Below are 13,893 nucleotides of genomic sequence, written 5' to 3'. Positions count from 1 at the left end.
AATAGGTATATGATATGCAATTACGAATTTTTAACTTTTTCTTTATTAAATAAGGAGTGTGGTATGATTGCCAATGAGACGACAACCTAACAGAGGCATAATGACGGGGATTTAAGCAATTATAGGTCATCATATGGCCTTCAACAATGATCAAAACCCATACCGTATAGTCGGTTATAAAAGGCCCCGACATGACAAAAAAGCGAAACAATGTGAAAAAAAAACCAACGGCCTGATTTAAGACAAATAAAAAAAAAACGATAATCAAACATAACACTGACAGCAACCAACAATAATCACTGAATTACAGTTTCCTGACTTTGGACAGACACATTTAGAAAATGGGCGCTCAACCCCCTAACCTGGGAGAGTGGTGTAACAGCACAACATGAGAACAAACTGTAAAATCGGTTAAAAATGGCTTGACTCGTGAGATTGACACAAAACACAAAAAAAGACAACTAACATAACGACAAAAGACACAACGTACCGATCTAAGAGTACTAGACTAGAGTTAGTTAGGTAGCTGCGTGCACGGTTGTGTTGCATGAGCTGTGTTGTGTTGTGTTTGTATTGTTTTAATTTTGTTTTCATTACTTATTTTGGTTTTGGCTCATGAAAGAAGTAAAACAGTCATGCTCCCTTCAGTTCTCAAAACGATTTCCCGGCTTCAATTAAACGGTCGTTCATTCCTGAAACAGGTAGTGTCAATATATGTAGCATTTTGTTGAATGAATACATCTTGAAAATATCAAAAGAATAGCAATTATTTTTTTTCTGCTGAAAATCCAGACTCCATGCAATAAAGTACATAAATTATACATTTCCAGACGAGAAGTAATTATAACTAGAGCCGCTCCAAAGTATTATTGATCACATACATTGATTTTATAATTCACCAGGTGAAATGTGTAGGCGTCTAACGTTTGTCATTCTTAATTTGATCAAACAAGGTCAAATATCCTAATATGACAGCTAGAAAAATATTGAACTTTATCAAATATGAATGAATACATTCATGTATAGCACAGAGGAGAAAAGGGGAAAGATTGACTAACATACACACAGTAACGCTACAGAAATTAATACGTCAATGTATAGGATAGCGGTGAAAAAAGATAAACACATAAACACACACACACGCACGCACAGATTCTCTCTCAGTAGAACATTTCAAATCAGTATTTTTAAACAGAGACCTGTTGAAGATGGAGAAAAAAATCAAAATTTACAAGTGTTTTTCTAAATAATAAAGAATCTAAAACAGGTTTCTTGTTATTCCAAAATTTAAAGAAACTTGAGTGAAAACAGCTGTTTAATATCAAGTTTCCGTTTCACAAAAAGTTCATTACTATTTACGAGATAGTTGGTATGCTGTATGAATTGAACACGTGCATCCAATATGAGCCATGATTTATTTCTAATACCCGCACAGACAATATACAATAAGAGATGAAAACTAAAAGAAAGGACTATCCAATTTAAGGTCTATTACATCAGTTACGATTCAGACCGTTCAAGAACACAACAGGGGAATATTCAACTAATTTATTCACGATTGGCAGATCCAGAATTTCCAGGAAGTTGAAAATGGAGGGGCTCAACGAAAACTAAGGAGTCCCGACAAAATGTTTTTTCTAAATCTTGACAAAAATCCACTAATTTTCTAGTTTCCCCTTAACCGCTCCTCCTGGATCCGCCCCTGTGTACTCGACTAATTTAATTTTTCTGACCAAAAAGAAAACCCTTCATATACACAACAGAGCTGAGTAATATATGGGCTAAAGAACAGCTAAGTTTGGACTTACTATAATAGGATTACAGTTTGTACGAAGGAAAAAGGCAATGACTCCAGGATTAGAATAATTGTTGAATTAACTTTTCATTCAAAAGAAGGATATTATCAGGTCCATTTTTTGGTCTAATACTGCGACCTAATAACGAATTTGTCCAAAGGCATCACAACGAATAAGATACGTCATGGTTTTGTTTATGCAATTAGAAAAAAAAATTTCGTAACAGGGACTGCGGCGTATCCTATTTGGAGTTTTTATTTATAATGAATTTATTTATTCTATTTACATATGGAATATTTATTCACGAACACTATTTTAAGGATGACATGTGTTAAAGATACTGGTCTGTTGTTTAAAACCATAAGTTGATCTATTTGTTATTTGTTTTGTTGAGGGATTGCTGTTTCATTTATGCATACCTAACACCTCCTTTTATCCATATTTATTCTAGATGATAAACCATTGATTTTGAATTGCAAGGCCACGCATTCACCTTGTGGTCAAATTCGCCTGAATGACTGGTTAGTTTCAGTCAAATTCCCTCAATAACTGGAAAGTGTCAGTCAATTGTTGGTGTCAAGGATGATGTTCCTATAGTCTGGAAAACAGTGTGCACATTAGACGAGTGCCTTGCAAGATTTTACGTAAATTTATGTTTTCCAACAAAGATGTCATACGTTCCTGTAGGGATGCCAGGGTATACAATAGACACACTAGGCATGTAGTCCGTAAACGTGCTGAAATAATGACTTGCGAGAGAATGACAAATGTTGACTTAGATGACGGGTTGTCCGGGTGCTATCAGTTTAACGCAGGAACTTGCGATGATTTGTTTGTCTTGTTTATCTGTTTTTGATAAGTTGATATCTGTTGATCGAGTAGTAGTTTGTCTGTATGACAACCATCCCGCCTTCGGTCAGAGTTATGTTACTATGAATAAAATATTTACGTAAAATTTCGCCTAGCACTTTTTGTATATCAGAATTCTAATTTAATGGATATAGATAGATAATCGAGTTTTTTCCCCGGTTATATCTGATAACCTAATTTCACAAATTATTTGCTACTAAAGATCTTACAGCAAAATGGCAGTTCTAAATTTTATGCTAGAGCGTTGAGACGTTGATAACTGACATCTCGCCAAAGTCAAGTACATAAAAATAAACCATATAAAATATCAAAAATGATTAATTCGGTGCTACCTTAAAAAGATGAGAGCTGTGACCATACATTGAGACAACTGAAAGACCCGTTAAAAATAAATCGGACAATCTTTTTACTACCATGAATAAAAATAATGCTTATCTGAGATTGTTTATGACGTCTTTACATTAAATTCATTGGACGTGCACTGATTAATACTTTAGTCTAGGAAAACATGATTGATCGAGTTATAAGTTGTAGTTGGCTTTGAACTAGCTTTCAGTACTTGCGAGTACTCTTAGATAAGTACTTTGTGCCATTTGTTTTTATGTTAGTTCTCCTTTGTGTTTTATTGTGTTTCGTGTCGACCCTTTGAGCCAAGCCATTTCCAACCGATTTTTACAGTTTGTTCTTATGTTGTTATACACCACTGTCCAAAGTTAGGGAGAGGATTGGGCACTCACAAGCATGTTTAACCCTACGCCATTCTTAATATGCCTGTCCCATGAGCCTATCATTCAGCGGTTGTCGTTGTTTTCTGCTTGTCATGTTCCGTTTATTGTTTTGTTATAAATCAGGTCATTGGGTTATACTCATTGTTGAAGGCGGTACGGCCTATAGTTCATTTGGATGCTGGTGGATATTTGTCCCACTGGCAATCATACCATATCTCCTTATTTTTATATACAATGCAATGCTGCCCATCTAGGACCCTTTATTGGAAAACTAAATATTCTTCTTATTATTATTCTTATACAGATCATTTCCCGCTATTTTCTAGGTGATTGTTTTACCTCTGCCCACTCCGCGACTCCCTTTTAAGGTATTATTCCAATATATCAAGCTAGATGTTCCACAAGCAATGATATTGTTCGTGAGTATATATATATATATATATATATCTTTCACTATCTAAATGGCTTTAAGATAGTTTTCTAGTTAAACCTATAGATGACATATAAACCCTATGTATGTCTATAGACTGAGTGGCTAGACACACACCATTGATGTGCAATTTGAAAAAAATATATATTATTTTCATTATTTTGTGTAAAAAACTTATGCTTGTGGCAGTGATATAAAAAAAATCGGATGTATACTAGTAAGGTACTTCGGGCACTACACGTAACCGACGGACGCCATACTGCGCAAACATTATATAATAAATAAAATAGAATAAAGTTAGATCTCAGAGTTAGATAAAACAAAATGAAACATAAAGAATAAATGCTCAATGTACTACTGTATTACTATTTAGGTTATCTTATTACATCAAATATAATAATTATACGTTTTAATAGTTTTATTTACACCCTTTTTCTATTTCTCTACCATGAGGCAACATATTTCACGATATCTGCATAATGAATGGAAATATAGGGAAATATTTCAACACGTTGTTTATTCAAACATGATAATATATTCAAATGTACTTGTATGATAAACGCATAACACCGTAAACAAAGGGTAAATTTTCAGTATTATACATCCCAGTCTATATTTCTAATTATGTTGATCAATGGTTTCTACAAATAAAAACAAGCATGACAAGTATTCCCACACAAATATTCCACCTCAGCCTAACTCAAACCATATGTTGTATGTCAAGGATTACTGAATCATCTTTCTAATGCGATGCGAAGCATTGAAGCCAGATTTTTAAAAAAACTAGATAAATGTAAATACTTGCAAAGTTTCAAAGAACAAACCAAAACAAAAAACTGTCTGGGAAGAAGTTCAAGGAAAAATTGAGGTGCTGTACACATTGGTTCTCTTATCTTATCCGAGGTCACGTCAGTGGGAGAGAGAATCAATGTCTTCTATATACACAGAAAAAAATAAATAATTTTTTGAATATTGTCTCTATAGTCATTTGTTTTACTTCCAATGTGTCTTGATCAATTATTTTGAAATATCCCCTGTTTATTCTATCATATCAAATATTTTTGGTTGTGTGTAAGTTTTGCAGCTTTTTTAAACGTTGCAAAATCTTTATTTGATAAACGAAAACATCTCTATGTAAATTTACAGAAGGGGTCTAAGTTATTGAATTAATTCAATACGGAAATCAACGTATTTTTTACACAGTAAACGTAATGGTGCGATCTTTAATTTAAGTATGAAGAAAACATATCAAATTATCACAAAGCAAGTTTTCCAATTGTAATAATTCATATCGTTCTTATAGGAACAAAATAGTCAGAACAGGATGGAAGACACTAACAAAATATCATGAATGTCTATTTGAATATACTCCATGTATTTAAACACATCAACTGTTTGCGACGATCCTTCCTGATGAGGGTTCAAAGGGAGAAGATGCTTAGAGGTTAACAAAACCATAGGTCGAAGAACACTCTTTACAGATAAAACCATGACAGAAGATCAAATCACGAAAATAAAATGACAACAGTCCATAACACTATACGGAAAAGAAAAGATCGAGCAACATTAAAAATTAAACCCACAAAAAAACTCGAGGTGAACTCCGTATTCTAGACATTAGCTTCGATAGCTGATGATATGTGAGGGGGTGACACGGGGTGCTCATTTTCCAAATTCAACTTCAAGTGTTCTGTATTTTTTTTCCCCACTTACCACCTTTTTCCCCCTTCTTTTTCCAAGATCCCGCCTTTTTATACCTCCTATATCCCACATCCCCACTTTTTTACCCCCTATGTCCAACATCCCTACTTTATTTATACCACTATATCCCGCATCCCAAAAGCGTGTCACCCCCTCATATATAACACTTAAAAGTGTTATAATTTCTCACTTGATAGATTTTCACAGTGTTTGTTGCCTTTTTGTCACGTTATCGTTGTGGAAGCCATGTGATGCAATGTAGTAATTGAAGGAAAACAAATTACACCAGAAATATATGTCAAAGTTTGTACTTTTTTATGATTACAGCATGTGCAAAGGAGATACAAGAATTTACCGTGTCAATAATATAGGTGAACAAATAACTCCGCCAAAATACCAGATACCAGAGTTACTCAAAAATAAAGATCCTTCTGCATGGCATCCAGTGTTGTGGGATAAAGATTGCAACGAGTACATTGAGGACCAGAGCGGAGCTGTTATAATTACAAAATTTCTTTAAACCCTTCATTAAAAAAAAATATTATTTGATAATGTCTGTAATGTCATTTTTGTGTCATAATTGACATTTGTGACAAAATTTGTCCATGAACAGCCACCTTATAAAAGACTTGTCTCTAGCATTATTTTTTTTAGATGACATCCATGCATTCTCAGAATAAGGCTACTTTAGCTCACAATTTATCAGTTTTCATGCACTGCAACATGTCTCGAGGACGACTAGAATATGCAAAATGGATTCCAAATATATTGTATGATATATATTATACGAGAGTACAATGACCTTTAGTTATGCATTGATAGAGTTAAGAGATTTATAAATTTTGCATTCATGGACCGAAAATGTTTGATAGTTTGATTTAACAAGAACAAACGGGAAAGTTGATACTACATAAAGTAGGCCTATAAGAAAACTGCAGCATCATTGTTATAAAACAAATCAGTAACAGTTTTAATATTATATCATATAATTTACGTAAAAGATCGAAGTCAACTATTTCTACCTAAAATAATCAATCGGAAATAAACATATGTAATGCCGTTAATATTGCATAACAGAAAATTATTCAGGAGAACAACTATTATTAATTTAAAGTACACAAGGGTGTGAGTTGTATCAAACACAGTAAAATGAACTCCCTGCTCGGTTAGTTCTGAAGAATGTGAATTTTGATAAAATCGCTCGTCATTTTCCCTCCTTCTTTTATTTTAGACCACAAAATGCACTTACAAAAGAAATGCTTCATCACTTCGACAAAACCATTGTTTATTTGTAAACAAACATGGGAGTATTACCTGACCTATATATTTGCATCAGAGATTTTTTTATTACCTTGTCGTCTGTTGAGATCCGTATCACACCTGTGAAATTATCTTTTGATATATGATATAGGTGGAAGTGAGACGCGTTCATTTTATACTCCTCTTTTGTCCAAACGGTAATTAGAAAAAGCTCAAATTTCTGATACACGTGCACTTTTCTTTGACGAAGTGGGTCGTTTTGTTGACCTTATATTAACAATTGGTCCCCATAAAGACAGACGTCTTTTGGAGTTTACTTGTGTTTGTGCTACTGCCCCATCCTGATTTGCCTTTCGAAAATCTTGTAATCATAGATGAAAGTCGACGTACATTTGTTTTAGCTTGTTTGTTCGTTTATTTGTAAACAATTTGTTTTTTATTTTGTGAAGCAGTTGATATTTCAAGACGTATTGAATTTGATAAATAGATAAAAATATCTTTTCTAAATTCATTAACTCGCTGAATCTTTTATTATTAAGCACACACCATGCTGGATTTAGTCCTATAGCTAATACAACTCAAATAAATAAAAATAGAAATATTGAATTTTGATAAGATTAACGATAAGTAAATGTAATGGAAGACAAAGTTTTACTTATCTAGATGTTAAATAGACGAGACCATATAGATAATAGTGATAAATAAACATCTTGCCTAATGTCACAACATGACAACCAAACTTGCCGTGCAAACAAACCAACTATTATTATTATTATCATTATTATTATTATTTATTATTATTATAATCGATGAAGTGCTAGTGACATCACCACTGGGGACTCGGTGGCGAGTGACCTAAATAGTTCATCTGCTGTCGACACTGAAAATGTGAGTTCGAACCCTCATCTTCACAAGGTTTGTTCGATTCCGATCTTAATCGACTAGGACTAGGCCAGCCTCACCTACATGTATCCACTTGCGTTTGTAAACACCAGTAGATAGTGGTTCCATGGCTGGCTTTCGCAAGTGGAAAGTGGTTGCGGGCTTTAGTCAGACTGGCCGCCATGAAATAGCCATAATAAAATTAATAAAATCTATCGTATCACTGCTAATTGCATGAAATATCTCAACTCATTAAATCATTAACTGTCAAAACCTGCAAAATTTCCTGATAAATAATAATAAAACACATGTCTATGTCTCAAGTTGCATTTTGTCCAACGTAAAGTTACACATAGTTTATCAGGTACCAAAGTGAAGTTGGGGTCATTTAAAAGATTTATAATAATAATTTATTTGCACATAATATGACACAGCTACTTATAAATTCTTCGAAATCCCGTTGATTCATTTTTCTGATCCTCTCGAGTTGGCACATGTCATCAGATAAGACATTCTCGGTGTTTTTGTACTGCCATGACATTCGGAATAATAACCCATGATGTAAAACATGGTGTAGGAGGGGTTTGACAAGTATTGTTCGTGAGTTTTATACAACACAATATCAATTCTAACTTCCATCTACTTTTTGTCTACAAGTCGCGACCGGAGATGTCAAAATATTAGGTAGGGCAAATCTCACAATAGTTATTAAATAAAATGATAAAACAATTCAATATAATCAATTACACCAGGACAGGTATGCAAAATAATTATTACCAACACACAAATGGATTGGATAGAAATTCTAATTTGATATTTAAAATATTTCTTGCACTTCAATTTAATAATGTTCCTTTAATCTTGTAATAACGGAAAAACAAAACTATTTAGTCATAGATAAATAAATAGATAGATAAATTAATTAACTTTTTTTGCTAAAATTCAGTGGCCACGTCTTTAAAAAAAACACTTTTAAATAAGGCGAATCTGGAAATTATTAATACCTATTATATCCCATGATCGCAATGTTACAGGAATCAATAATCTTAAGGAATATAATTTATTGATTAATGTGTCATTGCGAAATTAGCATAGAATTTCGCGGATAGAAATAAGGATTTCCAGTGCTTCCATCTAAAGTACTTTAAAATATTTCAAAACTATTTATATAACAGTAGATTGTTAATGGTAATATTGAAAAGCATTTCAATGTTATGCAAACAGTTGATCTAATAAATATTCAATTTTATTTAATTTGAATTTTCTTATTATACAATATTGTAATGTTAATAAAAATACACATAAAATATAGTATACATGTCAGGGTTAAAAAGTACAAATGTTGAAAACAGTAGTAGGTAAAACAATTTTTACACTGGGGATTTTATTTTTCCCATTTAAATTGCCTGATTATTAAGAACATAACCAAAAAAAAACCAAATTGAGTTCATAAGTGCAAACAAATAATCTACCTCCAGAATGTGAACTTAACAAGCGTATACGTTTATACAAATAAATACACTGAAAACACAAAGGTTTTTTGGTTATACCACAAATGGTTATACATATGAGTGCTCAAACAACGTATATGAGTACTCTTACATCGTATATGGTTATACAAATGAGTACTCTTACAGCGTATATGGTTATACATGTACAAATGAGTACTCTTACAGCGTATATAATTAAGCAAATGAGTACTCTTATACAGCGTATATGGTTATACAAATGAGTACTCTTACAGCGTATATGGTTATACAAATGAGTACTTTTACAGCATACAGCGTATGGTTATACAAATGAGCACTCTTACTGCGTATTTGATTATACAAATGAGTACTCTTATACAGCGTATATGGTTACATGTATAAAAATGAGTACTCTTACAGCGTAAACGCTTATACAAATGAGTACTCTTACAGCGTATATGATTATACAATAGAGTACTCTAACAGCATTTATGGTTATACAAATTAAATACTTACACTAAGCATATGGTCTTACAAAGAAGTATACCCAAACAGCACATATGATTAAACCGTGTATGGTTATACCAATAATAAACCGTGTATGGTTATACCAATAAGTATTATTAAACAGAGTTTATTACTCTTTAAAATGAATACCCAAGCAGTGTAAATAAGTATCCAAATAGCATATACGGTTGCATGATTACTATAATAGCGTATACGATTACAAATGAATATACTGAAAAAGCGTATATGGTCTAACAAATGACTACTTAAACAGCGTATATGGATAATGAGTACTATTATAGCGTATACTGTTAAATAAATGACTACTGAAACAGCGTGTATGGTTAAACAAGTGACTACTGAAACAGCGTATATGGTTATACAAATGACTTCTCAAACACCGTATATGGTTATGATTGTTACGTTATGACTGCAGTTATTACTCCTTAAGGTAATTCGGATGGTTAGAATGACTATACAATTGTTATTTATTCGTTTAATGTGTTTACATTTGTTGAAAGCGGTTATAATCTATGGTATGTGGTTACAATTGTTAAAAGAGGTTATAATCTATGGTATGTGGTTACAATTGTTAAAAGAGGTTATAATCTATGGTATGTGGTTACAATTGTTAAAAGCGGGTATAATCTATGGTATGTGGTTACAATTGTTAAAAGAGGTTATAATCTATTGTATGTGGTTACAATTGTTAAAAAATGTTATAATCTATAGTATGTGGTTACAATTGTTAAAAGAGGTTATAATCTATGGTATGTGGTTACAATTGTTAACAGAGGTTATAATCTATAGTATGTGGCTACATTTGTTAACAGAGGTTATAATCTATGATATGTGGTTACAATTGTTTAAAGAGGTTATAATCTATGGTATGTTACAATTGTTAAAAGAGGTTATAATCTATGGTATGTGGTTACAATTGTTAAAAGAGGTTATAATCTATGGTATGTGGTTACAATTGTTAAAAGAGGTTATAATCTATGGTATGTGGTTACAATTGTTAAAAGAGGTTATAATCTATGGTATGTGGTTACAATTGTTAAAAGAGGTTATAATCGATGGTATGTGGTTACAAATATACATTTGTGAATGAGACCGACTGCGATTACAGTGGTCACAAATAGTTGAGCAATATTTTAATACATTAAAGTGATTTAATTACAGCTGTAATACGTAATTGGGTAATGAGTACCAATAGATCTTAACTATGATTTAATGTTGGACACACTTTTTGCCCTAATACATGTAGTAAGCCAGATAGCTATAATTCCTGTCAAACGTTTTAGCATTTTTGGCTTCTCAAATGGTGCAAATGACGTGAAAGGGGATGACCATTTGATTTTCTTGAGTAGTGGGGGAATGGGGAATTAGGAAATGAATATCTTGGCCTGGTAATTACTAAAAAAACTTTGCCCAAGACAGGGTGGAAATTGATATTATGTCCAACAAAATGCATGTAGGACCATGTTGGAAAAAGTTGTGTAGAAGAATAAAAATAAATGTTCGCGCGAAAGCCGTAATAGCAACATGTGACAATGAATATTGCCGCCGCAAAAAATCTACTTTCTATCTTGTAGAAATCACATCTTTTACGCACAAAAATTACATCATATATGTTCGTAAAATGATTTAAAACTGTAATACAATGAATTTAAAGATTTCATAGTATAAATATTTTGGAAAATCAGAAAGAAATATCTTCTTTGAGACGACCCTTCAAATTTGTTATACACGAGAAATGTAGATATGCAATGATCTATCACAGGGTTAATATAAAGAGACAACCAATATTACGTATTTCCGAGGGTACATGTCATGTGCCACTACAACAATTCGATGCATTTCCGGCAACTATAGGGCCAACTCGATTGATAAATGTCATAAATTTTTCTAGCATTATTGTACATCAAGGCATAGTAAACTGTGAATGGAATCCGATATCAGTTGATAAACAAACTGATAGAATTTGGGTGATTTTCAAAGCTTTTTGGATCTAAAAAAACTTAAAAATTACAGCAAATTTTAAAATCGGAACAAACATTTTCATGTATTTCATTTAACGAATGATTGCCAAGGCAACTGGATTATGTAAATGAAAAGTTGTGTTTTTTGGCATTCCTTATCAATTATCTATATTTTCTGAAGGAATGTTATCTTGGCATAGTTAAAAAAGTGGTGTAGTTCAGCTGTAGTTTCTGGCAAGATGTTATCACACAATTCAATATAGATTTATTATATTATTAATGTAATTGAAGTACTAGTGAGTCCGTATTAAATATGTTCAACGATATTTAGGCGGCATGGGTGTTTAAATTAAATTAAAAAAAAACAAATTATCGGATATTTCATGTAATCATAATGCCTGGTTAAGTGGTAAAGTAAATGGTATATGCACACTAAATGTCCGTTCGAATTTGTCCTTATTTGTCAGTAAAGTCTCGAAAGTTGTATCATTATTATCGTTATGATATTTATTGTATATTTATATATTTCGTTTGAAGATCTAACCCAGATAATTATAAGTTGTAAATAATATATAGCACTGTTCACATGCATGTAACTATGTCTCATTTGCATTTTAAAGCAGGAAGGTTTTATAATTTGATTGTTCAATAGAAGGTTCATAGCTTGTTTCATATTTTTCGTTAACACAGAACAATTAAAAACGTCACCGAGGGAATCATCCGCTCTGTAGCAAGTGCTTTGGTACTGATATAATTTAAACGATATACTTGAACTTTTGTAATTTTTCAGTTCATGAATTATTCAATTATACTTAACCAGTCATTTTAAAATGTTAAATAGACGTGGTGACACTTGCTATCGACATGTTTTGATCAAGTTTGTGGAAAAGAAATTTCATAGTCACCAAAAGGGTAGTTACTCCCTCTAGCAAAGTAGACTATAGACAGTTGGGCTGTTTCGTTTAGGTATTTTTTCGTTTGAATGTTCTGAGTTTTTTTCTCGTTTTAGGCTTTTCAAACTTTCTTGAGAGTAACTGATGAAGAATATCCTCTAGTAGAGAAACAGGTCAGTATCGCTGCTGATAGACTCTTAAGCCCTGAGAGGTACCACTGCTAATGGACTATCAGTCCTAGAGGGTATCACCGCTCATAAGCCACTAACATGATTTCATTGGTATATTTTGAGTGTTATTTTCAGTTGAAAACTTTCAATTCTGTTAAAAATTATGTTGCAACTCCCTCAGCCAAACTTGAGCTAAGTCATTTATTTTTGGCTGTTACTTTTAATCCCCTTTCGTTTTCATGGGGGCCTCGCATGCCAAGTGGTCTAAGTAGTCCAACTAATGTATAACTATATATATAGCCTGTCAACACTGATGTGAGTTCGAACCCCACACATGGCAGGTGGGTTCGACTCCAATCTTTATTTACTGGGATTGTCAGTTTTCCTGCCGAAGGTCTTTATAGTTCTCTCCGGGAACTCCGGCTTCCTCCATCAATAAACAATGACCGCCACGAAATAGCAAATAGTGTTGAAAGTGGGTAATAAACTTTTTCCGGTAGTTTCAGCTTTCCAAACGTCTTGGTCGTGAGCGTAACTAATGCAGTGGGTGCTTTACATACTTTTTGGTTCATTTGTATGTTTCGGAGCTTAGTGTGGCTGTCCATTTCAGTTAACAAGTATATATTGTTTAGGGGCCAGCTGAAGCCAGCAACCGGGTGTAGGATTTTCACGCTGCACTGAAGACCCATTTTTTATTCGGGAAGTTGTCTCTATGGCACATTACCCATTTCCATTCTCTATTCTATTACAACTAATTTATCAATCAACAACCATTTCTTTCAACTCCCCAGTTCGGAAAATCTCTACCCTTAGCGGGAAGAAATTCACGAAAATCGATTTCTTATCAGAACGTGCGGTAAAATACGAACAAAAACTCGATACTTAAACTGTTCCCTCCTCAAGTTATCAAATACTTGAAGTAGACAACCAAGAACTAGACTTCTCCGACTGTGTTATCAGTTAATGATGCTTCAATGTAAAACTCAGCAGTCTACTCCAAATAACTTAATCTCTAAGAGTACATGTCAAGTTCTAGCAGTCTACAGCACATAGCTTAATCTCTAAGAAGTGCATGTCAAGTTCCGTTTTGAACCTAAAATTAAGAATAATCGTAACTTTAATATGGTACAAGTAAGTTTAATAACCCATTCATCATTTGATAACAGTTTCAAAGTTATGAATCATAATATATCATGCATTGAGAA

Source organism: Mytilus californianus, unplaced genomic scaffold (genome assembly GCF_021869535.1).
Source record: "Mytilus californianus isolate M0D057914Y unplaced genomic scaffold, xbMytCali1.0.p SCAF_9, whole genome shotgun sequence".
Classification (NCBI taxonomy): Eukaryota; Metazoa; Mollusca; class Bivalvia; order Mytilida; family Mytilidae; genus Mytilus; species Mytilus californianus.
This window is presented reverse-complemented; position numbering follows the sequence as displayed.